The 26,224-nt window shown below is 39.6% G+C and overlaps 2 pseudogenes; both read right to left on the minus strand.

Moving 5' to 3' along the window:
- Nucleotides 1-356: 356 nt before the first annotated feature.
- LOC111724769 lies at nucleotides 357-480 on the minus strand (annotated as a pseudogene).
- Nucleotides 481-12,647: 12,167 nt separating this feature from the next.
- LOC100966824 overlaps nucleotides 12,648-26,224 on the minus strand; it is a 25,089-nt pseudogene continuing 11,512 nt past the window's right edge.

The raw sequence follows: 26,224 nt of genomic DNA on the forward strand, positions 1-26,224 counted from the left end.
TTTTTTCAGTTTTTGGCCAGGGCTAGGTTTGAACCTGCCACCTCCGGTATATGAGGCCGGTGCCCTACTCTTTGAGCCACAGGTGCCACCTGACCAAGAAGTCCCTTTCAACTATAAAAACCTATTATTTTGATCTTCTGAAATAAAATATACACATGATGTTTGTGTGTTTGTGTATCATTTTCTGTTATATTCTGTTCAGAGGAAAAATTAGAACTGCAAATAGTTTTACAAACACATTTTTCCTTGTTATTATAAAGACGTGCTTGATAATTTGATTTTGAGACTTTTTCCCTCTTATTTGGATAAGTTTGATGTAATTGAAAGCTTTCCAGGAATGATGCAATTATCCCTTTTAGGGTTTTTCTGCTAGTGTACTTATTTATAGAACAAATTGTCATACCAAAGACAATCCTATAATTAAACGAGTTTTATAGAAAAATACTACACTTGATCTTAGCCAAACGGCCGAGAAGCGATAATTTTGGAGAAAAATAAAAGCAAACAATTTAGATGATAGTAATTCATTCATTGATTCAAAAAAATGCATCAAGCTGGGGGTGAGGGCTCTCATGACCGTAATCCCAGTACTTGGGGAGGCCAAGGTGGGAAGATTGCTTGAGGCCAGGAGCTTGAGACTAGCCTAGGAAGCAACATAAGAAGACCTTATCTCTACCAAAAAATAAATTTAAAAACTAGCTGGGTATGGTGGCACCTGCTTGTAGTCTCAGCTACTTGGGAGGCTGAGGCAGGAGGATTGCTAGAACCCAGGAGGTCAAGGTTACAGTTAGTTATGATCATGCCACTGTACTCCAGTCTGGCCAACAAAGTGAGACCCTGTCTCTAAATAAACAAACAAAATGCATAGAATATCTACTGTCTATCAGGGGTTGTGCTAATCCCTGGATGACTGAGATATGATCCTCGTCCTCAAATTTAACACATAATATAATGTGGTAGGCATTGTAATAGATATATGAACAAAGACTTAATACATGCACAGAAGAGGGAGTGACTTAATTTCCCTGGAGTCATTGAAAGCTGTTTTACTGAGAAGCTCAAGGGTTAGTGTGAGTTTTCCATATGAGAAGGAAAAGCATGTGTGCAGACAAGGGAGCTGTGAAAACTGAATATTAAGTATATATTTGTGGAAGGAGAGGGGAAATGGATGATGACTCCAAAGAAGTAGTGAGTTAGGGATGATTTTGGAAGGCATTGTATGAATGCCGAGGTGTTTTGTCTTGCAGTCCTCTCTGAACTCTAACCTTGCATGCATTAGTCATATTTTTGTGTTCTTCATGTTTTTCAAAGGGTAAATTGACCTTGCCACAAAGAAAAGATATAGCTGCCATGATTTGCCCCATAGTTTATCTGAACCATCAGTCTCTTGAACTGCAGGCGTTAGGTAGAAGGAAATCACTTAGGAATGAGAAGGCTAGGGGATATGTGGGCATAGGAGACTGATGATACCGCAACAGAGAAGAGCTGAGCACAGCTTTTTGCTTTGAAAAGGTCAATCTTTTTTAACATTCTAAAGTTCTTTGAGGCTAGGAGCAGACAAGCCACTGTATTCCTCACATTTCAGAAGGATAAAGGGCCATGCGCTGTATCCAGTTGCCTTGCAGGAGGTTTGAGACATACTTTTTCCTTCTGTTTGCTCAATAGGAATTAGTACAGCTTTGGGGACTAGCATCAAGAAGTTCCAGGGCTGAAAAATTCACCTATAGCTCCCTTAAGCTACGTTTTTGTGAACAGATTAAACGATTGCTACCTTTTAAAAGACAGACTTAGTGAGATACAGTTGATATACAAAGAAGTGCATATTATTTAATGTGTACAATGAGATATAGATCGTATGTGACAGTTTGGACATAGTGCACTTGAGTTTCCCAAAGTTTCCTTGTGTTCTTTTTTTTAAAACTCTTAACGCGAGATTTACCCTCTTATATTTTTGGAGTATACTCTATGGTATGATTAGCGTTATGTTGTACGGCAGATCTCTAGAACTTATTCTGGATGATGTCTTTCTTACCAGTTGGGTCACTCCTTTGCTTTCAGATCCGCAGTGGGAAACGGAGTTATGAAGCTCTTTTTGATTTGTCAGAAAAAACTGTCCTCTCTGCTTTTTTTTTTCACCAGCTGCTCAATCGTTTTGTAGTTGGGGATAATGAACAAAATGCTTAAAGCCACTTGGCACATAATAACTGACTAATTTTCAAAGAACGGTTTGTAGTATTAAACTTATTGTTCTTTCTTTTGAACCTTTTATTGGTGTACACTCTGAGTGGGGTGCTCTAATAGATAGCCTTTAGTATGCTATTGGTCTCTTTCTATTCGTTTTATAAATCATGATACCTCAGTAGCCCTTCGGAGATAAAATATGCAGCCACTCTTACAAATAAAATATTACTTGTTGCTTTATGTTTGTTCTGTCAGTGAACATCCAACCCTGTGTGTGTGTTCAGCCTGCCGCGTGTTTATGTAGATTGGAGGAGTGTTTCGATGACATGCAACATCTGCGTGGACAGAGAGAAAATGGTGAATCACTGGATGCTTGGGATGAGACAGTGTTTCTAAAGATAGCAAGGGATGTATGTCTCTGTCACAGTGTAGACCTATGGCATCACTTGGAGATGCCTTTAGAACTTTATTTCATTGAAAGGATTTTTAGTTGCACAGATGCCTCTACAAAGTTGTCTGTGACCCAGCTAAAGAAAGAGACATGTCTTTGAGTCTTCCTCGTTCAAAAGTTCCCAGAGATTTAACCTGCTTCTGTCCTTAAAAAAATTTTTTTTTTAATTTTTGATACAGGGTCTTGTTCTGTCACTCTGAGTGAAGTGGCTTTATCCTAGCTGATAGAATACTGCTGCCTCAACCTTCTGGGCTCTAGCAATCCTCCTGCCTCAGCCTCCCAAATAGCTGGGACTAAAGGTGCCTGCCATGATGCCTGACTAGTTTTCTATTTTTTGTAGAGATGGGGTCTCACTCTTGCTCAGGCTGGTCCTGAACTCCTGACCTCAAGCAATCCTTCCACTTTGGCCTCCCAAATTGCTGGGAATACAGGTGTGAGGCACATTTCCCAGTCTTCCATCCTCTATGAAAGAAGTGGAGGAAAACAAGAAGGCACAACTGGGAGTCATCACTTTCTTGAATTATAAGGAAGATAGATAGCAATAGTAATTTAATAAAGAAGTAACGTCTCAGATTTTTGGTAACTCTTTCCAGTGAGGTGACCAGACCAGCAATGTCAGCACTCTTGATTCTAAATATTATCCTTTATTGTTTCATAAATGTAGTTATACTTTTCAGAGCAAATGTTCCAGTTTGGAGTTCGGATAATATGGTCTCTTCGATTAATGTGGATCTTATCCTGGATTACATGGATACCTCTCTATTCTACTCATACTTTACCATTAGTAGCATATCATGACGCTACTTATGATACTGAGAAGAGAAGGAAAAAGAAGGGAAGGGGAGGGGAGGGGAGGGGAGGGGAGCTTCCCAATGTTCAACTGGAGCAAATAGGCCATGTACTCTGATTCTTTCCTTTGTGTTTTTGAAATAGGATGGAAAAACAGAAGAGAATGGGGTATTGGTTTTCTACTAGCAAGGCTCTAAGGAAAATGGTCTGGATTCTTAGAGTACAGTTCAAGAATGCCAATACTGTAATCTAAATTTTGGCTTTAATCCAAAGTGGTAAAGATTTGTTAAACATCTATAATCAATCAGGCAAGAAACAGTAGCAATTTCTCTGCTTACAATCTTCTTGAATTTTGTTTTCACATTTTTTTAAAGTGTTATGTCTTAATCTTTTATACATGTAGTTTTAAATTCCACATCTCGAAGTAGAATACTGTCTTTCCTCCTTTGAGTTATGAGCTTTCAGGTAAGATATATATAAAGGATGGTAATTCACCATTTAAGAAGTGCCTTGCCACATAGAAAGATACTTTTTTTTGTTAATTCTTTCTTTGACATACTCAGTAAGTTCCTTTAAGTAATGGAGCATTTTAGGAACACTGCTTGCTCTTCTTTTAATTTATATAATCTTAATGCTAAAGAGATATTAAAAACCATTAATAAGAAATAAGTAGGCATCACTCAATGGAGCATTTAAAAAGCAAGAATTTGGGGGACATTTTATGATTTTAATGCATCACATAAACTGAGGATTCTTTTTTTTTTTTTCTTTTTTTGAGACAGAGTCTTACTATGTCACCCTTGGTAGAGTGCTGTGGTGTCATAGCTCACAGCAACCTCAAACTCTTGGGCTTAAGTGATTCTCTTGTCTCAGCTTCCCAAGTAGTTGGGACTATAGGTGCCTGCCACAATGCCTGGCTACTTTTTTGTTGCAGTTGTCATTGTTGTTTAGCAGGCCCTGCCAGGTTCAAACCCACCAGCCTTGGTGTACGTGGCTGGCCCTGAGCCTAAACTGAAGATTCTATAACTGCATTTGGCAAAGAGAGTCAATGGGTTTTGAATGTGAGAAAATTAAATAGTACTAACTGCCAACAAATCGTAAAATTCTTTACTTGTTCAGTTTGAATAGTATAAATATTGAAGGTTTGGGTAGCCATGTCTGTCCCAATTTGGAGTCCTATGACCTACTATCTACTTAACAGAGGCTGTGAGTAGAGGCAATTTTTATTTAAAGTGCTCTGGGTCAGGCACAGTGGTGGCTCATGCCTATAATCCTAGCACTCTGGGAGGCCAAGGCAGGTGAAGTTCACCTTGCCTTGAGTTCAGGAGTTTGAGACTAGCCTGAGCAACAGGGTGAGATCCCATCTATACTAAAAATAGAAAAAATTAGCCAAGCATTATGATGAGTGCCTGTAGTCCCAGATATTTTAGAGGCTGAGGCAGAAAGATCACTTGAGCCTAGGAGTTTGAAGTTGCTGTGAATCAGGCTGACATCATGGCACTCTAGCCTGGGAGATAGAGTCTGTCTCTCAAAAAAAAAAAAAAGTTTAGGAAATGAATTGAGAAGTAGAGAGGTGATTTGATACAGCAAAATTCAGAGTCAAATATTTTTTATAAATCTTCTTCTGGCACTTTCCACAGCACTTTATATTATACATTGTTTGACTTCGTCCTCACAGTATCTTTGAGGTAAATATTATTCCTATCTTACAAGTCAGAAGCTTAAACTTGGACTTAATGAAGTTACTGGTTCATGTTTACTCAACTAATAAAGGTTAAGGCAGAATTTAAATCTGTGTCTCTGGACTTTATTCTTTCTGCTGCAAAGAATAAAGGCGGCCAATAGAACGAAAGCAGAAAATTCAATCCAAGATTGTTTGCTGAGGCTAAGGCCCTATGTTGAGAGATATGGGCTTATCGAGAAGGTTAGGCACAGGCCTTGACCTTGAGGAATGTATGCTCTACTGCAGGACTGAGACAGGTAGGATTTGCATAATTCTAGGTCCATTGGAGCAAGGAGTGGGAGCAGATATGGGAGTTTAAAGCTGACACAACCTTCTTACTGAAGATCTGTAAGAAGTTTCAAGGTTAGATCCCTACACTGATGTGCAGTCTCTGCAGATTGGGAGATTACTTCTTTAAACCTGAGTGAGCATTGCAAAATAGGCATCTTAGTTTCTCTTCAGGTGTAAATAAGACGACACACATGAATGACAAAGCTGACAATCTTTTATCTAGTCTAAAGGTTTCTGTCTATGATTTTTGAACTGCTTTCCTTGCCACTAAAGAATTTAGTTGATAATCTGTTTTTAAGCTTGGATTCAGCAAAATACCCATGTCTTTCATTAACCAAAGTACAATTATATAATAATAGTTATACTCACAGAGCATTTTCTCTTTATAAATATGATCGCTTTAACTCTATCTTTTCTTTTTCTTTCTTTTTTGTGTGTGTGTGTGTGGTTTTTTGTTGTTTTTGTTTTGTTTTGTTTTGAGACAGAGTCTTGCTCTGTCACCCCGGCCACAGTGCAGTATCACGATTATAGCTCACTGCACCCTTAAACACTTGGACTCAAGTGATTCTGTGGCCTTAGTCTCAATAGTAGCTGGGACTACAGGTGTACAACACCATGCCCAGCTAATTTTTTTCTTATCTTTGTAGAGATGTGGTCTCACTATATTGCCCAGACTGGTCTCAACTCCTAGCCTCAAGCAATGCTCTAGTCCCAGCTTCCCAAAGTGCTGGGATTACAGGTGCTGAGTGGTAATATTTACAACAGCCCTGAGGTAGGCCTATTTTAACCCCTATTTTACAACTGAGGAAAATGAATCATAAAAGATTTAAATACTTGTCCAGGGTTACCCAACTAATTAGCGGCAGAGACATGATTTGAACAGAGGCAGTGTAGACTCCAAAATCCAGGCTTATGATAATTATGGCATAGAGTTCACCTACCTCCCCATTTAATATATTATTTCAGTGTGTTTACTCATATTGTAGTTTATATTTGAGAAAATATAGTTTCTCTAATCTCTAAATTTATCTTTTCAAGTGCCCTAAGTGCTAGTTAGCAGAGGAATAAGAAGTTCAAAATAAGTTCAATTGTATACATCACTAAGTGGGATTTATTGCTGGAATGCATGGATGGTTCATAAAACAAAAAAGTCAATTAATATAATACCTAATATTAATAAAATGCAAACTTCTCTTGGCTCTTTCATTGGAAATTCTTCTACCTTCCAATTGCTATTTCCACTAAACTTCAAGCCATTAATTTCTAGGACTAATGAAAATCACTTCAGATCTCCTCCACATTACTCGCTTGCTGAATACACACATCTACGCTCCATTTCGCACTATTAACTGTAGGGGTCACACGTTACTTAAGCAGCACTGCAGAAACCTCCTTGTTGGCATGGAGGTTAGAGCACAACTTTCCTTTCTCACAATCTCTTCTTCTGGTACAGAAGTGGGGAAGGAGGTCTGAGAGTCATGAAATGAGTTTCTCTTATTTCCTTTATAAATTCTGTCTATGGAGATTTGCTTTGTTATGCGTTTTTATGTCTGCACTTATCACCTCAGTGTAAGCTGAGGCAAGAGGAGTCTTATGTAACATCATGCTATACTATATGTTTCAGTTACCTCATTCTGCTTTGTAGCTTACCCCCAAACTTGGTAGCTTAAAATTATAATGATTATTTGTTACATTTTACAGTTTCTTTCTTTTTTTTTTTTTTTTTGCGGTTTTTGGCTGTGACTGGGTTTGAACCAGCCACCTTCACCATATGGGGCCAGTGCCCTACTCCTTTGAGCCACAAGCACCACCCACATTTTACAGTTTCTTTGGTCAGTAATTCAACTGGCTGGGATGGCTGGTTTGTCTTAGGGCTCTCATGAGGTTGCAGTCAAGGTGTTGGCTGGGCTCGGTGCCTAAGGCACCAGTCACATACACCTAAGGTGGCGGGTTCGAATCCAGCCTGGACCGGCCAAACAACAATGACAGCTGCAACCAAAAAATAGCCGGGCATTGTGGTGGGCACCTGTGGTCCCAGCTACTCGGGAGGCTGAGGCAGGAGACTCGCTTGAGCCCAGGAGTTAGAGTTTGCTGTGAGCCGTGAAGCCACGGCACTCTACCCAGGGGGATAGCTTGAGGCTCTGTCTCAAAAAAAAAAATAAAAGGTGTTGGTTGGACTACAGTCGTCTGAAGGCTTGGCTGGGGCAGGAGGTCCACTTCTGAAGTGATTCACTTACATCCCTGGCAAGTGGCTGCCAGCTGTTGATGACAAGATTTCATTCCTCTCTATATAGGCTTCTTCATGAGGCATGGGCTTCCTCATAATATGGTGGGATGGTGGTGTCCAAAGATAAGAATCTGAAAAATTCTAAGTAGAAATGGTATCCTTTCTAACAGCTTTATTGAGATATAATTTGTGATTCATCAATTTCAAGATAATTACCTTTTTTTTAGCATATGCATGGGGTTGTGCAACCATCACCACATCCCTCTGATAAAGGAATACATAAAGAATTCTCACAGATCAAAAATAAAAAGACAACTCAATTTTTTAAATGGGAAAAAGGTTCAAATAGAAAGTTCTCCAAAAAAGATATGCAAGTGGCCAATATGAAAAGAAGCTCATATCTAATTTGTTTGTATCTAATTTCTTTTTTTTTTTTTTTGAGATAGAATCTTACTATGTTGCTCTTGGTGGAGTGCTGTGGCGTCACAGCTCAGAGCAACCTCATATTCTTGGGCTTAAGTGATTCTTTTGCCTCAGCCTCGTGAGTACCTGGGACCACAGGCGCCCGCCACAACACCCAGCCATTTTGTTTGTTTGTTTGTTTGCAGTAGTCATTGTTGTTTAGCAGGCCTGGGCTGGGCTCGAATCCTCCTCCTTCGGTGTATGTAGCTGGTGCTCTACTCACTGAGCTATGGGTGCAGAACCCACAATCTAATTTTAAAACATTTCAATCCTCTTCCTCAAAAGAAAGCACCATATTAGTTGTCACTCCTCCTACCTTCCCCACTCTCTTCTCCAAGCCTTAGGCAACCACTAATCTACTTTATGTTTCTACAGATTTGCCTACTCTGAATATTTCATGTAAATGTAGTCATACAGTATATAATCTTTTGTGGCTGACTTCTTTCCCTTAGCTTAATAATTCAAGGTTCTAGCTCAACCCGCTAAGGCGCCAGCCACGTACACCTAAGGTGGTGGGTTCAAATCCCCAGCCCAGACCCACCAAACAACAATGACTGCTGCAACCAAAAAATAGCCGGGCGTTGTGGCGGGCGCCTGTGGTCCCAGCTACTTGGGAGGCAGAGGCAGGAGACTCGCTTGAGCCCAGGAGTTGGAGGTTGCTGTGAGCTGTGATGCCACGGCACTCTACCCAGGGGGACAGCTTGAGGCTCTGTCTCAAAAAATAAATAAATAAATAAATAATTCAAGGTTCATCCATGTTGTAGAGTGTATCAGCATGTCATTTCTTTTTACTACCAAAGAATATTCCATATACAGATGTACCAGATTATATTTATCGGTTAATCAGTTGTTGGACATTTGAGTTGTCTCCACTTTTTGTCTATTATAAATATGCTGGTAAGAGCATCATGCATAAATTGTTAGGTGGAAATATGTTTTCAAGGTTCAAATATATGCCTGGGGGAGTGGAATTGCTGGTACATCAGGTAACTACATGTCTAACATTTTGAAGAGTTGTCAAACTGTTCTCCAAAGCAGCTGTAGCATTTTATTCCCACCAGCAATGTGTGAGGGTCTAATTTTTCCACCTCCTTGCCAATGCTTCTTGTTGTCTGTCTTTTTTACTACAGCTGCTCTAGTGGATGTGATGGAGCTTATAAACATTTTAAAATTTTTGTTATTTTTTTTTCAATCTTGTGATTTTGGTTTACATCTGCTAACTGGTAACACTGAGCCTCTTTTCATATTGGCCACTTGCATATCTTTTTTGGATAACTTTCAATTCGAATCCTTTTCTCATTTAAAAAATTGAGTTGCCTTTTTATTTGTGAGAATTCTTTATGTATTCCCTTATTAGAGACATAATTTGCAAAAATCTTCTCTCATTCTGTGTGTTGTCATTTTACTTTCTTGATGGTTTTGTTTGTGACACAAAAGTCTTGAATTTTAATGTAGACTAATTTACCTATTGTTTATTGCTTATACTTTTGATGTCTCATCTAAGAAATCATTGCCTAACTTAAAAAAGACATATTTTTATGTTTTCTTCTAGGAGTTTTATAGTTTTAACTCCTGTATTTAGACCTTTGACCCATTTTGAGTTAATTTTTGTGTATGGGATGAGACAAAGCCTTATATCCTTTCTATGTCCTAACTTTGAGAGTCACATAGTATCATTTCTACAATAATCCATTGGTTGGAGTAATGACAAGTCCCCACACAGATTTAAGGGAAGGAAACTAGAGCTCACCTCTTGTGGGACGCGTATCAGCTACTTTATATGAAGAACATGTGGGATGAATAAATGTAGAGATATCTGTCTTTGGAAAGTACTGCATTCGTACTACTAATATAGTAATTTATATTTTGTCTTATTTCTTTCTATTTTTAGAGTAGAAGAGTTCCAGGTGTTGATCCCGGAAGAGAAAATGAAGAATAGACCAAAGACCTTGTGACCTGCTTCATAGAATGTGGAACTTCAACTTCATGGCAGATGAAGTGCTTAAAAGGTTCTCTTTTGTGAGAGGTAAGCTGGTAACAGTCAGGAGGTAGTGGACTAGTAGCTAAATGGGTCTCGAACTCCTGAGCTCAAAGCTATCCACCTGCCTTGGCCTCCCTCCCAGAATACTAGGGTTATAGGTGTGAGCCACTGTGCCTGGCTACTGTCATTTATATTTCTTTACATTTAGAATTATTTTGAGGGAAATGTCTGGGGACTTGTGTTTGGCCTTTTCCCTCACAATTTGATTTTAACTCAAGAAATGTCAAATTGGGGCTCGGTGCCTATAGCTCAACGGGCTAAGGCGCCAGCCACGTACACCTAAGGTGGCGGGTTTGAATCCCCAGCCCGGACCCGCCAAACAACAATGACGGCTGCAACCAAAAAAAATAGCCGGGCGTTGTGGCGGGCGCCTGTGGTCCCAGCTACTTGGGAGACGGAGGCAGGAGACTCGCTTGAGCCCAGGAGTTGGAGGTTGCTGTGAGCTGTAATGCCATGGCACTCTACCCAGGAGGACAGCTTGAGGCTCTGTCTCAAAAAAAAAAAAAAGAAATGTCAAATTGGGATAATAACGTCTATGTTTTAAACTTGTAGTTGTGATCAAGTTAAGATAATATATATAAAAACATCAAATACGATGTCAGCTACAGAGATAGCAATGAATAGGGCATATGAACTGGCAGTTCACAGAAGATGAAATTTATTTAATTTTCTAGGGGGGGTTGTTTGTTTTTTTTAGAAGATGAAATTTAAATGGCCCTTAAACGTATGAAAAGATGCTCAATCTTATTTATCATAAGATAAATGCAAACTGAATTTCTACTAAGAAATCACTTCTCATCTACTGGATTGGCAAAAATTAGAGGTTGACAACATAGTCTACTAGTAAGGTATAGGATAGGATCTTTCATAGGTGGCCAGTGGGAATTGCTGGCACAATAGCAATGGAAGGGAATAATGCAAATTAAACATGCATTTACCTTTTGCTTTTGTTTTTTTTTGCAGTTTTTGCTCAGGGCTGGGTTTGAACCTGCCACCTCTGGTATATGGGGCCAGCACCCTACTCCTTTGAGCCACATGGGCGCCACCCATTCATTACCTTTTGAAACATTCATCCCATTTCCAAGAGTCAATCCAGAAGACATACTGACAAAAACGCAAACTCACTTGTGTGTGCTATTATGGTGATACATGTATAATATTATGTTACAGCACAAGATTGAAAGTAAACAAAATGTCCATAAATATGACATTATCTGAATAAGCCATGAGATACTATATAGCTTTAAAAAGGAACAGGAAAGATCCCCTAGATATTGATAGGAAGAGCAATCCAGAAAAAATTTTTTAAGTGAAAAAATTAAAACAATATATTCTAAATTTGTGTGAGAAAGGCAAAGAAATACGAATAGACAGGTATGGGCAGTATTTGCTTAAATTTTCTAAAAGACATAAACCAGGCATTTAAAAAAATAAAGGCTACTTACTAAGGATAGGGAAGAAAGAGGTGCAAGGGATAAGGATGGAAGCTAAACTTCTCGGAATATGCTTTATTATAATGGTCTCATAGTTGTGTGACAAAATATCCATAGTTTTTTAGATATGGATAATGAAGTATAGAAGGGTAAACAGGCAGTATAAACTTGTTTTTAAATATTTCTCTAGATAAGGCGATGGGGTGATACTGGCAGAATGGATTGATGCAAGTGTAGCAGAATATTCATAATTGCATCTGGGGGATATTCATACTGGGGTCAGTATACTCCTCTCTCTCCTTTGACATATGTTGAAAAATTTTAATGTAGTATTGAAAATAAATCACCTGCGGCTCCACGCATGTAGCTCAGTGAGTAGGGTGCCAGCCACATACACCAAGGCTGGTGGGTTTGAGCCCGACCTGGGCCTGCTAAACAACAATGACAACTGCAACCAAAAAATAGCCAGGCCTTGTGGCGGGTGCCTGTAGTCCCAGCTGTTCGGGAGGCTGAGGCAAGAGAATCACTTAAGCCCAAGAGTTTGAGGTTGCTGTGAGTTGTGACGCCATAGCACTATACAGAGGGTGACAGCTTGAGATAAATAAATAAAAAATAAAAAAAATTATTGGTGAGATGATTTTAAGATGTTGAAAAGCTAATTTAAAATCTTTTGGCAATTTTTACCTGCATGTAGCCCAAGCGGTATATCAAGCTACATGTAAAACATCCTATTCATTCCGTTACTCTGGACCCCAACTCATACAGGAATTGTCATCTGCTCTTGAACACATGTTGCTACTCCCCCTCTATCATGGGTGGTGAGAAAAGGAAACAGACCCTTTCTTTAACTGATGATGAACAGAAAGTAAAAAAGAGAAAATAACGTACACATGTTGATGAGTGTGGCTGCTAGGAGTCTTCAGACTCAGCCTCAGACCCACACCATCAGGGACCTGGAAGAATGGCACCTGCCTAGCTACTAGTCCACCACCTCCTGACTGTGGCCAGCTTCCCTCTCACCAAAGAAAACCCCTTAGGCATTTCATCTGTCATGAACTTGAAGTTCCACATTCCATGAAGCAGGTTGCAAGGCCTTTGGTCTGTTCTTCATTTCCTCTTCCAGGATGGGCACCTTCGTAGGCTGACAGGAGGGAGAATAGTCCAGGGGTGTCCAACCTTTTATTCTTTTCTGCTGCACATTGGAAGAATAACAGTTGTCTTGGACCACATGGCAAAAACACAAACACTAAGGAAAGCTGATTAACAAAAAACAGTCTGTAAATACTTTTTGTAATATCTGACACCACAGATAAGCAAAAAAAAAAAAAAAAAAGTCGTTATAAAATCAGCATGCAGCCCACTGCAGCAGGATGGACAGCTTCATTCAAGATAAACCCCTTCTAGTCCCATTGTGGTGGCTTGCATCTATAATCCTAGCACTCTGGGAGGCCAAGGTGGGAGGATCCCTTGAGATCAGAAGTTAAGACCAGTGTGAGCAAGAGCCACACCCCAATGGTACTAAAAATAGAAAAAAAATTAGCCAGGCATTGTGGCAAGAGCTTGTAGTTCCAGCTACATGGGAGGCTGAGGCACGAGGATAGGTTGAATCCAGGAGTTTGAGGTTGCTGTGAGCTAGGCTGATGTCACAGCACTCTAGCCTGGGCAACAGGGGGAGACTCTGTGTCAGGAAAAAACAACAAAAAAAGGTAAACTCTTTCTACCATCCACAAGGGGTTTGTTGTGCAGAATGACATACAGAAATACAACCACACTTGATCAATATGTTGACATCAACCCAATTGGGTTATTTATTCAAATTTTCTTAAATTCTCTGTAATGTCAATAGTTCAGTTTAGCCTAGGCTAGTGCCTTTTTCCTATTCTCTCTTCCAGCTTCGTATAAAGTTTAGGACCTTATATATTGGTGCATTTTTTAGGTTTCCAAATCTCTCTTTCCAAAGACACACTCTCATATTACCACAAGAACAAACAATAAAGCTGTTTAAATTCAGTCAAAGGAAAGAATAATTTTCCCCAAATAAGCACAAATTCAGCAGGCAAGCACTGCCAAAACACACATTAAATTTACATAATCAAACAGAAAGTTGAACTGCTTCATATGAAATATCTGCTTTCAGGTTGTTTCAATTTCTTTTAAGAGAAAGAAAAGGTATTTGGCATATATAGGTACATATAGGTAGATACAGATATAGATCATAGATGTTTAGTAATACCCTTCAAGGTTGGGCTTGGTGGTGCCTGCCAGTAATCTCAGCTACTCAGGAGGCTGAGGCAGGAGAATCACTTGAGCCCAGGAGTTCAAATCTAGCCTGGGCAGCTCTGTGAGACTGTGTCTTCTAATCCCAAGAGATTTTCTCAAAATCAAGTAAAGTCTTCCTCAAAAACAAAATAAGTCATCATATTTTACTTTTTGTTTTGTTCTTTTTTCATATTTTATTTTTTTAACAAAGAAAGGAAGTGCTTAAAACTAAAGATTATACTCACCTGACTTCTATCCATGGGAGGTTTTTTCTTTGTTTTAGTTTTTATTTTTATTTATTTATTTATTTATTTGAGACAGAGTCTCACTGTGTCGCCCTCAGTAGAGTGCCACGGTGTCACAGCTCATAGCAAACTTAAACTCTTGGGCTTAAGCGATTCTCTTGCCTCAGCCTCCCAAATAGTTTTGTTTTTTTTTTTTTTTTTTTGCATTTTTTTTTTGGCCGGGGCTAGGTTTGAATCCACCACCTCTGGCATATGGGGCCAGTGCCCTACTCTTTTGAGCTATAGGCGCTATCCTAAATAGTTTTTATTTTTTAAGCTTACAGCACTTCCAAGAGAGTTGAAAGTGGATACCTCTCCCAAGTGGGAAAAGAGAGAGAGAGAATTCCATCAGAGATTTAAAAGAAAATCTTAGGGCTTAAAAATATTCTTGAGTAGATGAATAAATGGTTGGATTGAATTAACTAAAAATCTTTATTATCTGTTATATATGTGAGACATTGAACTAGGTAGTGAGTATAGTACTGAAGATAAAACAGATGCACTCCTTTGCCCTCCTGGAATAGCAGGGCAAGAAAAGAGAAGATAAGCAAAAAAACAAATGAGCACTTAAGTGCAAATTGTGATAAGCTACATGAATGATTGGATTTGAAGCTATGACAGAGAAAAGAAATGAATGGGGAGGTGATGATATCCTCTTTGAATAAGGTGTCAGAGAGGGCCTTTCTAAGGCCATGCCACTTCAACCAAGCCTGAAAATTAAGGTGCAGTCACATGTGCTGAGTAGGGAGCCATTATGTGTGCAGCCCTCTTCCTCCAGTGACGGTGAACTAAAAGGAAGGAGAGAGAGGAAGCCGGTTAACTCATGTCGGATGTTGTCAAGGGTCTGGATTTTATACCGAATGCAAAGGGGAGCCAGAGAAGTTTTTAAATCGGGGGCAGAGATGGGACTTGGCAGATGTGAATTTCAAAAAATTACTCTGCCTACTATGTGTAGAGTGAATAGGAAAGATACAACGGTTAGCATCCAGGAGACATGTTAGGAGGCTCCTTCAGGTGAGAGAGGAAGGTGACCTGGACTAGGATACAGGTGTGGAGATTTGATCTGTAGGTGACACTAGATGTGAAGGGTAAGAAAGAGATAAAAGTCTAGGTCTCACTGGGGCTCCTGAATTCAGGGCACTTTGCCCCTGAAGTCTTCGCAAAGACTTCTCTCTCTGAGTTTATGTCTTCCTGGCCTTAGATTCAATGACATCATAAAACCTGCAATTCCCTTAGAAGCCATCCACGAAATCCACTTGCGTTCCTCACCACTCCAGGTCATTACATTTATCCTCAGGAGGTATTGAGTCCTAAATTCTTTTCTGTCGGCACTAAGGTTTATTCCCTTCTATCTTTTGCAACACTTAGCATTCTATGAGCACAAAGTTGATGACCCATGAGTTGTATGTTGAATTGAACTAAGAGAAATTAAATATTCTCAGAATGGCAGGTCGATTCTCCGAAAATGGTTTCAGAATTTGGGAATAGTCAAAATGTCGTTAGGAGCCAGATGCACGAACAGTTCTATTAAAGGCATAATGTGGCTGTAAAGTGGTGAGTGATTTTCTTGCACGGCTCATAAATTGAAAAGGCAACTCCTGGAGAAGGATATTGCCTCCTAAGATCCCGGAATCCACACACAAAGCTCATTTACTGAGAGCTTACAAGTCTTATGGTACTGCCCAGGCACTAGAGATAGAAAGCTGGATAAAATAGAGGCCCCTGAGAAGAGTGTGGTGGCCCATATTATATAATGCCTCCATAGAGATCTATACTTCCTCTATTAAAACATATATCTAACTTTATTGCAGTTTCTTGTTGGTCTCTCTTGCATTAAATAAGGCTGATGTGACCCCTGAAAGCAGAGCCAGACATCTGTAATTTCTTTCTTTCTTTTCTTTTTTGTTTTTTTTGTAGAGACAGAGTCTCACTTTATTGCCCTCGGTAGAGTGCTGTGGCATCACACAGCTCACAACAAACTCCAACTCTTGGGCTTAAGCAATTCTCTTGCCTCAGCCTCTGGAGTAGCTGGGACTACAGGCACCTGCCGCAACACCAGGCTATTTTTTAGTTGTTGTTGCAGTTTGGCTGGGGCCGGGTTTGAACCTACCACCGGCACCCTACCCACTGAGCCACAGGCGCCCCCCTAGACATCTATAATTTCTGTTCACCATTGTAACCCTTGCCCATAGCAGTGCCTGCTATGTAGTAGATAGAGTAGATATTTGTCTTTGTCTATCCATACTTCTCCCTTTTTTGCTAAAAGAACTCTCTTTCTGGTGAAGTATCCACTCTATGTGGTTTACTTGGCTCTGACCCCATATGTCTTGGGAAACAGGTGCTAACCCCCACAATTCTCCCCAGAACAGTTCAGTAAAAGCCTTGAGGGTGCTCAAGATGCATATGGATCTTGCGCTACTGACAGCCATCATGCCTGCCACATGGGTACTAATGTTGCCTCACCGGAATGTCCTTCACCAGGAAAATTAGCACAGTCTTTCATCCCACAGCCCTTACCTCTTTACTGACTGGCAAGGGGGTGCCTATGGCAGACTCAAGGTTGGATGACTCTGTTGTGTGATTTATGCTCCATATCTCCACATGGGAAAAGGGCTGAAACTAGTCTCCCGCTGAGATTACATTCTTCCTTAGCTTTCTTTCCCTGTCCTATCCTACTTCCTTCATGCACCTTTTCCTGAAAGTCTTCCCCCAATAAAACACTGTTGTAAGAATCCTTGTCTCTGGCTCGGCACCTGTGGCTCAAGCGGCTAAGGCGCCAGCCACATACACCCAAGGTGGCGGGTTTGAATCCAGCCCAGACCCACCAAACAACAATAATGGCTGCAACCAAAAAAAATAGCTGGGTGTTGTGGCAGGCACCTGTGGTCCCAGCTACTTGGGAGGCTGAGGCAGTTGACTCGCTTGAGCCCAGGAGTTGGAGGTTGCTGTGAGCAGTGAAGCCATAGTACTCTACCCAGGGGGACAGCTTGAGGCTCTGTCTCAAAAAAAAAGAATCCCTGTCTCAAGTTCTATTTTTAGGGAACTCAACCTGATGAGCCTATACTAGAGAGATGTATACTAGCAATGTCATTTGAATGCCTGGATTATATCATGTTTTTCCTTCCACTTTTTGTTAAGTGAGTGAATTTGTTTAAACTGCTTGGGTTTAGATTTCTGTTATTTGCATTTGAAAGAGTCCAGACATTCAGTGGCATTCTATAAATGTTTATTAAATAAGTATATTGAACTATAAATATAATGAAATGGAAACCTAGATGAGGATGAAAGCATGGTGAGTGAGTTTGTTTAAGCTACTGGATTGGGTTTCTGTCATTTGCATCTTAAAGAGCTCTGACATTCAGCAGGCCTTCCGTAAAATGTTTGTTAAGTATATTGAACTATGAGTAGAGTGAAATGGAAATATAGATGAGAATGTAATGCATTCCATCTAGAATTTTCAGGAGAAATGATAATTTAATTTACCTTTATCCGAGCTTGTAGATGTGAATAGTAGATCATCAGGAAAGTGAATGGTACAGACATTCTAGGCTCAAGGAACCTTTGTAAGAACAAAAAAGTTTGGCAATGTTAAAGTGCGTGGTGTTTGAGAAAAATTGAGTTTTGTATGGGTAAAGCTAAGGACTACAAAAAAAGAAAGCTATTTTTGTTGAAGAAATAAGTCTATGAGATTGAGACTGTATGAAAGGAAGGCAAAACATTACTGGCATGTATTGCCAAGGTTGTGGACTAATGCTGACAGGTGGGCTTTTGAAGAAGGTACAAGATGTACAGACAATGCTGATGTGCTTAGGACGCAATGGGAGAGAGACTGCAGTCAACATAATCAAGCTGCAGCTGTTCATCATGGTCACCTGCAATCAGGGTAAAGATCTGCTGAGACTCATTGATTCTGAGGGGTGTTGCTTCACCCACATGTGAACTTGGTTACACATATCGGTCTTCTTGGCATCCCTGTGTCCTGATTGCTTCATCTGGGCAATGCAAGAGCTGGCCTTAGCAGGATAAACGAAATTTATTTAGATTATGTTAATTTATCATCAAAGAAAGTAATATTGTCCAGGGTTATTTGTGTTAATAAATAACAACTGTTCAGAAAGCAATATTATCTAGTATTATTTATGTTAATTCCTCATAATAATGCCTACTCCCACATTATATACTATGAGCCTGTAGCCAGATGCTTTCACCTGAATGATTCCATTTAGTTACCATTCAACAAAGTTCTGAGAAGTTTAAACTTTGCTAAAGTCAGTAGACTTCTCTCTTCTAGTTCATGCCTCTTTCTCATACCTGAGAATGGCCTCCTGATGGTCCCCATGGCTGTTCAATAAATATTTGTTAAGATGAGTTGAAAGAGCACCACTAATTCTTGGTTCCTGTTTCTCTGTGCTCCTCAGGATAATAGCCTAATTGTCTGACATCTGCCCCATACCCAGGGAGCCAGGCTTCCTTTGGCAGCAAGCCCTCTTTCCCAGCTGCTTCTCTTTCTGGCAGTGTCTGACTTTCATCTTAAATGCCTATTGATATTGCTGTCATGACATCTCTTAGGCGCTTCAAATTTAATATGTCTAAACAGAATTATTGATGATTTTCCTCAACCTGTATATTCTTTAGTCCTTTCCTACTCTTCATTTCAGCAAACAGTGCCACCATCCAGTGAGTTAAAGTCAGAAAACTGAATGCAAACTTCTTAATTTCACTTCCAAATTCTGTAGAGGTCTGTTTACTTCTCTCCATTTATTCCCATTTGTCTTCTTGCATTTTTTTTTTTTTTTTGAGACAGAATCTCACTACGTTGCCCTTGGTAGAGTGCTGTGATGTCACAACTCACAGCAACCTCAAACTCTTGGGCTTAAGCGATTGTCTTGCTTCAGCCTCCCAAGTAGCTGGAACTACAGGCACCCACAACAATGCCTGGCTATTTTTTGGTTGCAGGCCGGGTTGGGTTCGAACCCGCCAGCCTCAGTGTATGTACCTGGTGCCCTACTCACTGAGCTACGGGTGCCAAGCCACTCTTCTTGCATTTTTGACAGCGGCAGCAGCTTCCCACCTAGCTTTCCTGATTTTATTCTTGTGTTCCTTTGTACACTAAAACCACCATACACACATCATTCAGAGTGAGCTTTCAAAAACATAAATCAGACCACAGCATTCTTTGGCTCACAACCCTTCAGTGGCTTCCTATTGGATTTTGGAAAAAGCAGCTATCTTGAGTCAACTACAATGCCCCAGGAGATATTGCCTGCTTTCCTGTCCATCATATACTCTAGTCATGCTGGCTTTCAATAGTTCCTGGGGTACATACTCTTAGCTCTTCTCTGACTCAGGGGCTTTGCTGTTGTACTTTTTCTGCTTAGAATGCTCTTGACAGGGCTAGTTCTACCTTATTCATAACTTGACCAAAAAAAAAAATTATTTTTGGGGGCAGTATTTGGCTGGGGCCAGGTTTGAACCCTTCACCTTCAGTATATAGGGCCGGCGCCCTACTCCTTGAGCCACAGGCACCACGCTGACTTGACAAAATTTTAACTCTCCCAAAAAGCTTCCTGTGAAACTCCTGTCCAAAGTAGTTGTCTCTGATATTCTCAATTACAGAACATTTTTCTTGTCTTTATAGAAGTCTACAATTATTTGCTATAATTATTTGGGAAATTCCTTATTACATGTCTCTTATTAGATAAAATGAACTTCATAAAGATAGTGACATTGTCTAATCTTGGTTGTATCATTAATTCTTGGCATACAGTAGTCCCTTAATAAATATTTGTTAAATAGATGAGTGAATGATCTACCTACCATCTCAGTGAGAACACTGGAAGATCTAGCATTTCTCTTTGCCCTCATGCAAAGCCACTCACTTAGCCCAAGTCAGGGAAAAAGTAAGCAGAAGTTGGAGAACTGTACTGAAGGAGTCAACATATTAGTCTTGCAGCATGAAAAACACTACAGACGTTACAGGTAAAAGAACAGCATTCTAATGGGAAAAGTTACCTAACCTTTTTGAACTTCTGTTTCCTCAAATATGAAAACAAGGACCATGTTACATGCATATGTGTGTGTGTATATATATATATGTGTGTGTGTCTAAGTTTTAAGTACTTCCTAAATTCTCCTTAAATGCTTACCTTACAGGACTTGGAGTTGAAAGAAACAAAAAATGTTACCCATTCAAAGCAACTCTGAAGACGAACAAAGTTGGAGGACTCATACTTAGTGATTTCAAAACTTACTGCAAAGCTAAAATAATCAGGACAGTGTGGTTCTGGCATAAGACTGTACATGTAGCTCAAGGGAGTAACATTGAAAGTCTAGAAATAAATCATTACATTTGTGATTAGTTGATTTTTGACAAGGGTACCAAGACAATTTCATGGAGAATGAATGGTATTTTCAGTAAATGATGTTGGGACAACTGGATATCCACATATAAAAGAATAAGGTTGGATTCCTACCTCACAGCATGTGCAACATTTAACTTAAAATGGGTCAAAGACCTAAACAGAACAGCTAAAACTACAAAAATCTTAAAAGAAAGATTAAGTTGCAAATCTTAGTAACCTAGTGTTAGGCAATGGTTTCTTAAATACAGTACCAAAAGCACAGGCAAGCAAAGAATAAAGGGATAAATTGGAATTCGTAAAAAATATGTGCTGATGGATCTTATGAAGAGAACAAAAAGACAACGCACAGGACAGGTGAAAATGTTTGCAAATTATACATTAGATAAAGCAGTTAAACCCAGAATATATAAATACCTCGTACAACTGAGTAACAAAAAGACAGACAACTCAGGCTTGGTGCCCGTAGCACAGTGGTTACAGCACCAACCACATACACCAAGGCTGGCGAATTTGAACCCAGCCTGGGCCAACTAAACAACAATGACAACTGCAACAACAACAAAAATAGCCTGGTGTTGTGGTGGGAGTCTATAGTCCCAGCTACTTGGGAGGCAGAGGCAAGAGAATCACTTAAGCCCAAGAGTTTGAGATTGCTGTGAGCTTTGACAATACAGCACTCTACCGAGTGCAACATAGTGAGACTCTGTCTCAAAAAAAAAAAAAAAAAGACAGACAACTCAATTTTAAAATGGGCAAAGGATTTGAATAGGTATTTCTGCAAATGCGGTATACAAATGGTCAATAAGCACAGGACTATCATTAGAGAAGCGCAAATGAAAACTATAAGATACCACTTCATACTCACTCGGATAGCTATAAATCTAAAAATATATGAACATTAACACAGACTAGTCAAGATGTGGAGATTGGATCCTCATACCTTGTTGGTAGGAATGTAAAATGGCACACCAAGTTTGGAAAACGATTTGGTCTTTCCTCAATTGTTAGACATAGGCTTACCCAAGTACTTACTAATTTCATACCTAGGTATATATGTCCATAGAAAAACCTATACACAAATGCACATTGCAGCATTATGCATAATAACCAAAAAGTGGAAATAACCCAAATGTCTATCAATCAATCAGTGGATGAGCAAATGCAATGTGGTCTATCCATACAGTGGCATATTATTCAGCAACACAAGGAAAGACGTACTAATACATGCTGCCACATGAGTGGACCTTGGAAACATGATCCCACATGAAAGAAGCTAGACATGGAACACTAAATATTGCATGACTCCTTTTACATGAAATGCCCAGCATAGGTAAATCTATTGAGACAGAAAGTAGATTGGCTCAGCGCCTGTGGCTCAAGTGGCTAAGTCACCAGCCACATACACCTAAGGTGGTGGATTTGAATCTAGCCCGGGCCCACGAAGCAACAATGACGGCTGCAACCAAAAAATAGCTGGGCCTTGTGGCAGGCTCCTGTGGTGCCAGCTACTTGGGAGGCTGAGTCAGGAGACTTGCTTGAGCCCAGGAGTTGGAGGTTGCTATGAGCTGTGATGTCATGGCACTCTACCCAGGGGAACAGCTTGCGGCTCCAGTCTCAAAAAAATAAAAACCAAAAAGAAAGTAGATTAATGGTTGCCCAGTGTTGGCAGGAGGGGTATGGGAATGACTGCTAATGGACTCAAGGTTTCTTTTCACAGTGATGAAAATATTCTGAAATTATGTAGCTGTACAACTCTGTGAATATACTAAAAGCCACTGATTTGTACATTTTAAAAGGGTGAATTTTATGGTTAGTAAAAAATATCTCTACCAAGCCATTAAAGAAAAGAAAGAACATTTCCCTGAAGACTTCATCTGAAATATAAAGAGATTAAGATCTGAAGAATTTGAGCACTCACAAATGCTAGTGGTTTTGCTCTTTAAATGACACCATTAAGAAACTAAAAAGTGGCTTGGTGCCTGTAGGTCAAGTCGCTAAGGCACCAGCTACATACACCAGAGCTGGTGGGTTCGAATCCAGCCTGGGCCTGCCAAAGAACAATGACAACTACAACTAAAAAATAGCCTGGCATTGTGGAGGGCACCTCTAGTCCCAGCTACTTGGGATGCTGAGGCAAGAAAATCACTTAAGCCCAAGAGCTGGAGGTTGCTGTGAGCTGTGATGCCATAGCACTCTATCCAGGGCAACAGCTTGAGGCTCTGTCTCAAAAAAAAAAAAAAAGAAAAAGAAAAGAAAAGAAAAGAAAGAAAAATACTAAAAAGAGAAGCTACAGGCTAATCCTGGCACTCTGGGTGGCCAAGGCAGGAGGATCACTTGAAATCACAAGTTTGAGGCCAGCCTGAGCAAGAGCAAGACCTGTTTCTATTAAAAATAGAAAAATTAGCTGGGCACTGTGGCACATGTCTATAGTCTCAGCTATGTGGGAGTCTGAAGTAGGAGAATTACTTGAGACCAGAAGTTTGAGGTTTCAATGAGCTAATATGATACTACTGCCCTCCACCCAGGGTGACAGAGTGAGACTCTGTCTCAAATACAGAAACAAAAACAAACAAGCAAACTAAAAAAGACAAACTACAGTCTGCGAGAAATATTTGAAAAACAAATTTAATAATTGAAGGACATTCATCTAGAATATAAAAAGTACTCAGTGATAAGACAAATAACCTAATTTTTAAAAAAAACCATAAAAGATTTGAAGATATCTTTGACCAAAAAAGATAGGAGGAAAAAAAATACAAAATACTTGACATTATTAGTGATAAAAAATGCAAGTTAAAGTCACTGTTAAATACCACTACATACACCTTAGAACGGCTAGAATTTGAAAGATTGACAATACCAAGTATTGACAAGAATATGGAATAACTAAAACTCTCATACAAGGCCAGGTGCAGTGGTTTACACCTGTAATCCCAGCACTTCGGAGGCTGAGGCAGGTGGATTGCCTGAGCTCACAGGTTTGAGACCAGCCTGAGCCAGAGTGAGACCTTGTCTCCAAAAAAATAGCTGGGCATTGTGATGGGCTCCTATATTCCTAGCTACTTGGGAGGCTGAGACAGAGAATCACTTGAGCTCCAAAATTTGAGGTTGTTGTGAGCTATGACAGCATAGCACTCTACTGAAGACAACAAAGTGAGACTCTGTCTCAAAAAAAAATAAAACAGTAAAACTCTCATACATTGATGGTATAGCCATTTTAGAAAACAGTTCACAGCTTCTTAAAAAAGCAAACATACACTTAACTATCTTACCCAATAATCCCACTTTTGGGTATTGAGTCAAAAGAAATAAAAACGTGTGTTTATTTACAGTGTTGAATATGGGTCTTCATAGTAGATTTATTAATAATAACCATAAAAACTTGGAAACAATCCGAATGTTCAACCAGTGAATAGATTAAAAATTGTGATATATGAGGGCTTTCCAGAAAGTACCCAGACATGTACTCTGAAAAACAGAGACATGTGTGACTGGATACTTTCCAGATAGCCCTTGTGGTCATGCAATAGCATACCATTCAGGAATAAAAATAAATAACTGACACAAAGAACTTTGATGAATCTCAAAAATATGATGCTAAATGAAAGAAGCCAGATGTGAAATTTTTGAAAAGGCAAAATTTTTGTGATAAATAATAGATCTGTAGTTTCCAGTAGCCAGGGAGAGGAGAGGGAGATTGTCCACAAGGGAGGAAGAAGAAATTTCTGTGGTTATGGAAATGAAATGTTCTGTATCATAGTGATAATAATGGTTATAGGACTACATACATTTTCAGAACTCATCAAGTTACACTTATAAATTATTTATGCATAACTATATATGTGAATCTCCTTAACATTGATCTCTCAGAAGAGCATCACCAAAAGCCTCATTCAAGGTGAAAAAGTTGAAGTGTAAAGGTGAGTGATGACACAAGCAGCAGAAGTTATCAAATAGAAGTTCATTCAGCATTAGAATTAGTCCTCGACTCTTCATCTAGGTCCTTTGCATTATAATTCACAGCTTATTATCCTGCGAAGAAAAGCATCAAATACACTTTCATTTATTTAGGTCCCCCCTCCACCGTTTGCAGGATTTTCACAGAAACATGGTAATTAAACTTCTGTTTTCTGAAGTTTGTCTTCTGCTTAGCACACTCTTAGATCAAACCTGTATAAATACTGTATTGAAGTCTTGGTTTGATTACAATCTGTCTTTTAGTATCAGATCTCTTTAGTAACAGAGGATCAGTAATACTCTCTGCTACTTTAACAGAGTATGAAAAACTAGGGGCCGGACATGGTAATTCATGCCTCTAATCCTAGCACTCTTGTTTGGCACTTGTCTCTGAGGCCACACAGAAGAACAAGAACAAGTGGTTTGAGAAGAAAGAAAGAGAAATTTATTAATTTTCCAGTAAATGGGGAGGTTATCAGACTCCCATCTTAAAGTACCAACATCCTCTCTCTGAGCAGAAATACAGAACTTTTAAAGGGGACGGGTTTCGGCTTCAGGCTATTGCTTATAGTTGGTGGTTCTGATTTATCTCATCTTTGTCAAAGACAATCTTGTGACCTCTGTCCATTCCCTTGAGATGTCCTGTGGCACTAAGAACAAAGGACCCTTCCCTCCTCTCCTATCACTAGCCTGAGGCAGAGATGTAGGTTTTAATTCTCTAAAAGAGTGGGGGATGTTTTCCTGAGAAAGAAAAGATATTTACCCCTTTTCAGTTCATTCTCCCTGTTACACTCTGGGAGGTAGAGGCAGGAGGATCACTTCATCTCAGGAGTTCAAGACTAGCCTGAACAAGAGCAAGACCTCATCTCTATAAAAAGTAGAAAACTTAGCTGGACATTGTGGTGTGTACCTGTAGTCCCAGCTATTCGGGAAGCTGGGGCTGAAAGATCATTTGGGTCCTGGAATTTGAGGTTGCTGTGAACTATGATCATTCCATTTCACTCAAGTCTGGGCAACAGAGCAAGACTCTGTCTCCAAAGGAGGGGGCAGATAAGAATTCCTGGAAAATATTATGAAAAAATATACAAAGGAAAACCCCCACAACAATTAAGAAAGTCTCAGACAGTGGCTTGAGAGAAATGAAAGAATTTGTTTCCAGGCTTGTGATTTGTTTTGTATTGTCTCTATTTCCTTCTTCCAAAAGAAGGCAAATACTTGGCAACAGAGAAGTGCCATCAGGTTGGCAAACCAGTGTGCAGATTTCATTTGGAAAATACAAGGGAGCCCCCTGCTGTAACTTCTTGTTACTGACTTGACTAATGCTGCCATCAGGCAGAGAAAAGAGAATCAGGGAATTGGGACAGGGGAAGGGGAACAACTAAAAGTGCTATTTTGACATCCTTCAAATGCTACAGAAACTTTGGGTTCATCACAGTGACCAGCCTGGCTACCACCGAATGTTTTGTGGTTGGATATAATCAATAAGCATTGTTCAGAGTCTATTATTTTTTTTCCAGGTGTTAGGCTGAAGCATAAAGAACAGATAATTGGGAACAGGTCACTATAGAATCAAAAGTTCAATGTTCTAGAAATGCTTGGCTTACAAAATGCATTTATGCAAATCACTGGGTATGACTTACTAATAGCTTTAAGAGGTAGATATTATTCTTCAAATTTTGGTGAGGAAACTGAGGTTCAGACGTGCAGAGATTTGCCCCAAATAACTATTTTGTAAGGCACATTAAAACTGAATTTTTTTTTTTT

The sequence above is a fragment of the Otolemur garnettii genome, unplaced genomic scaffold (assembly GCF_000181295.1).
Source record: "Otolemur garnettii isolate 467f Iridium unplaced genomic scaffold, OtoGar3 scaffold00001, whole genome shotgun sequence".
In the NCBI taxonomy this organism is placed as follows: Eukaryota; Metazoa; Chordata; class Mammalia; order Primates; family Galagidae; genus Otolemur; species Otolemur garnettii.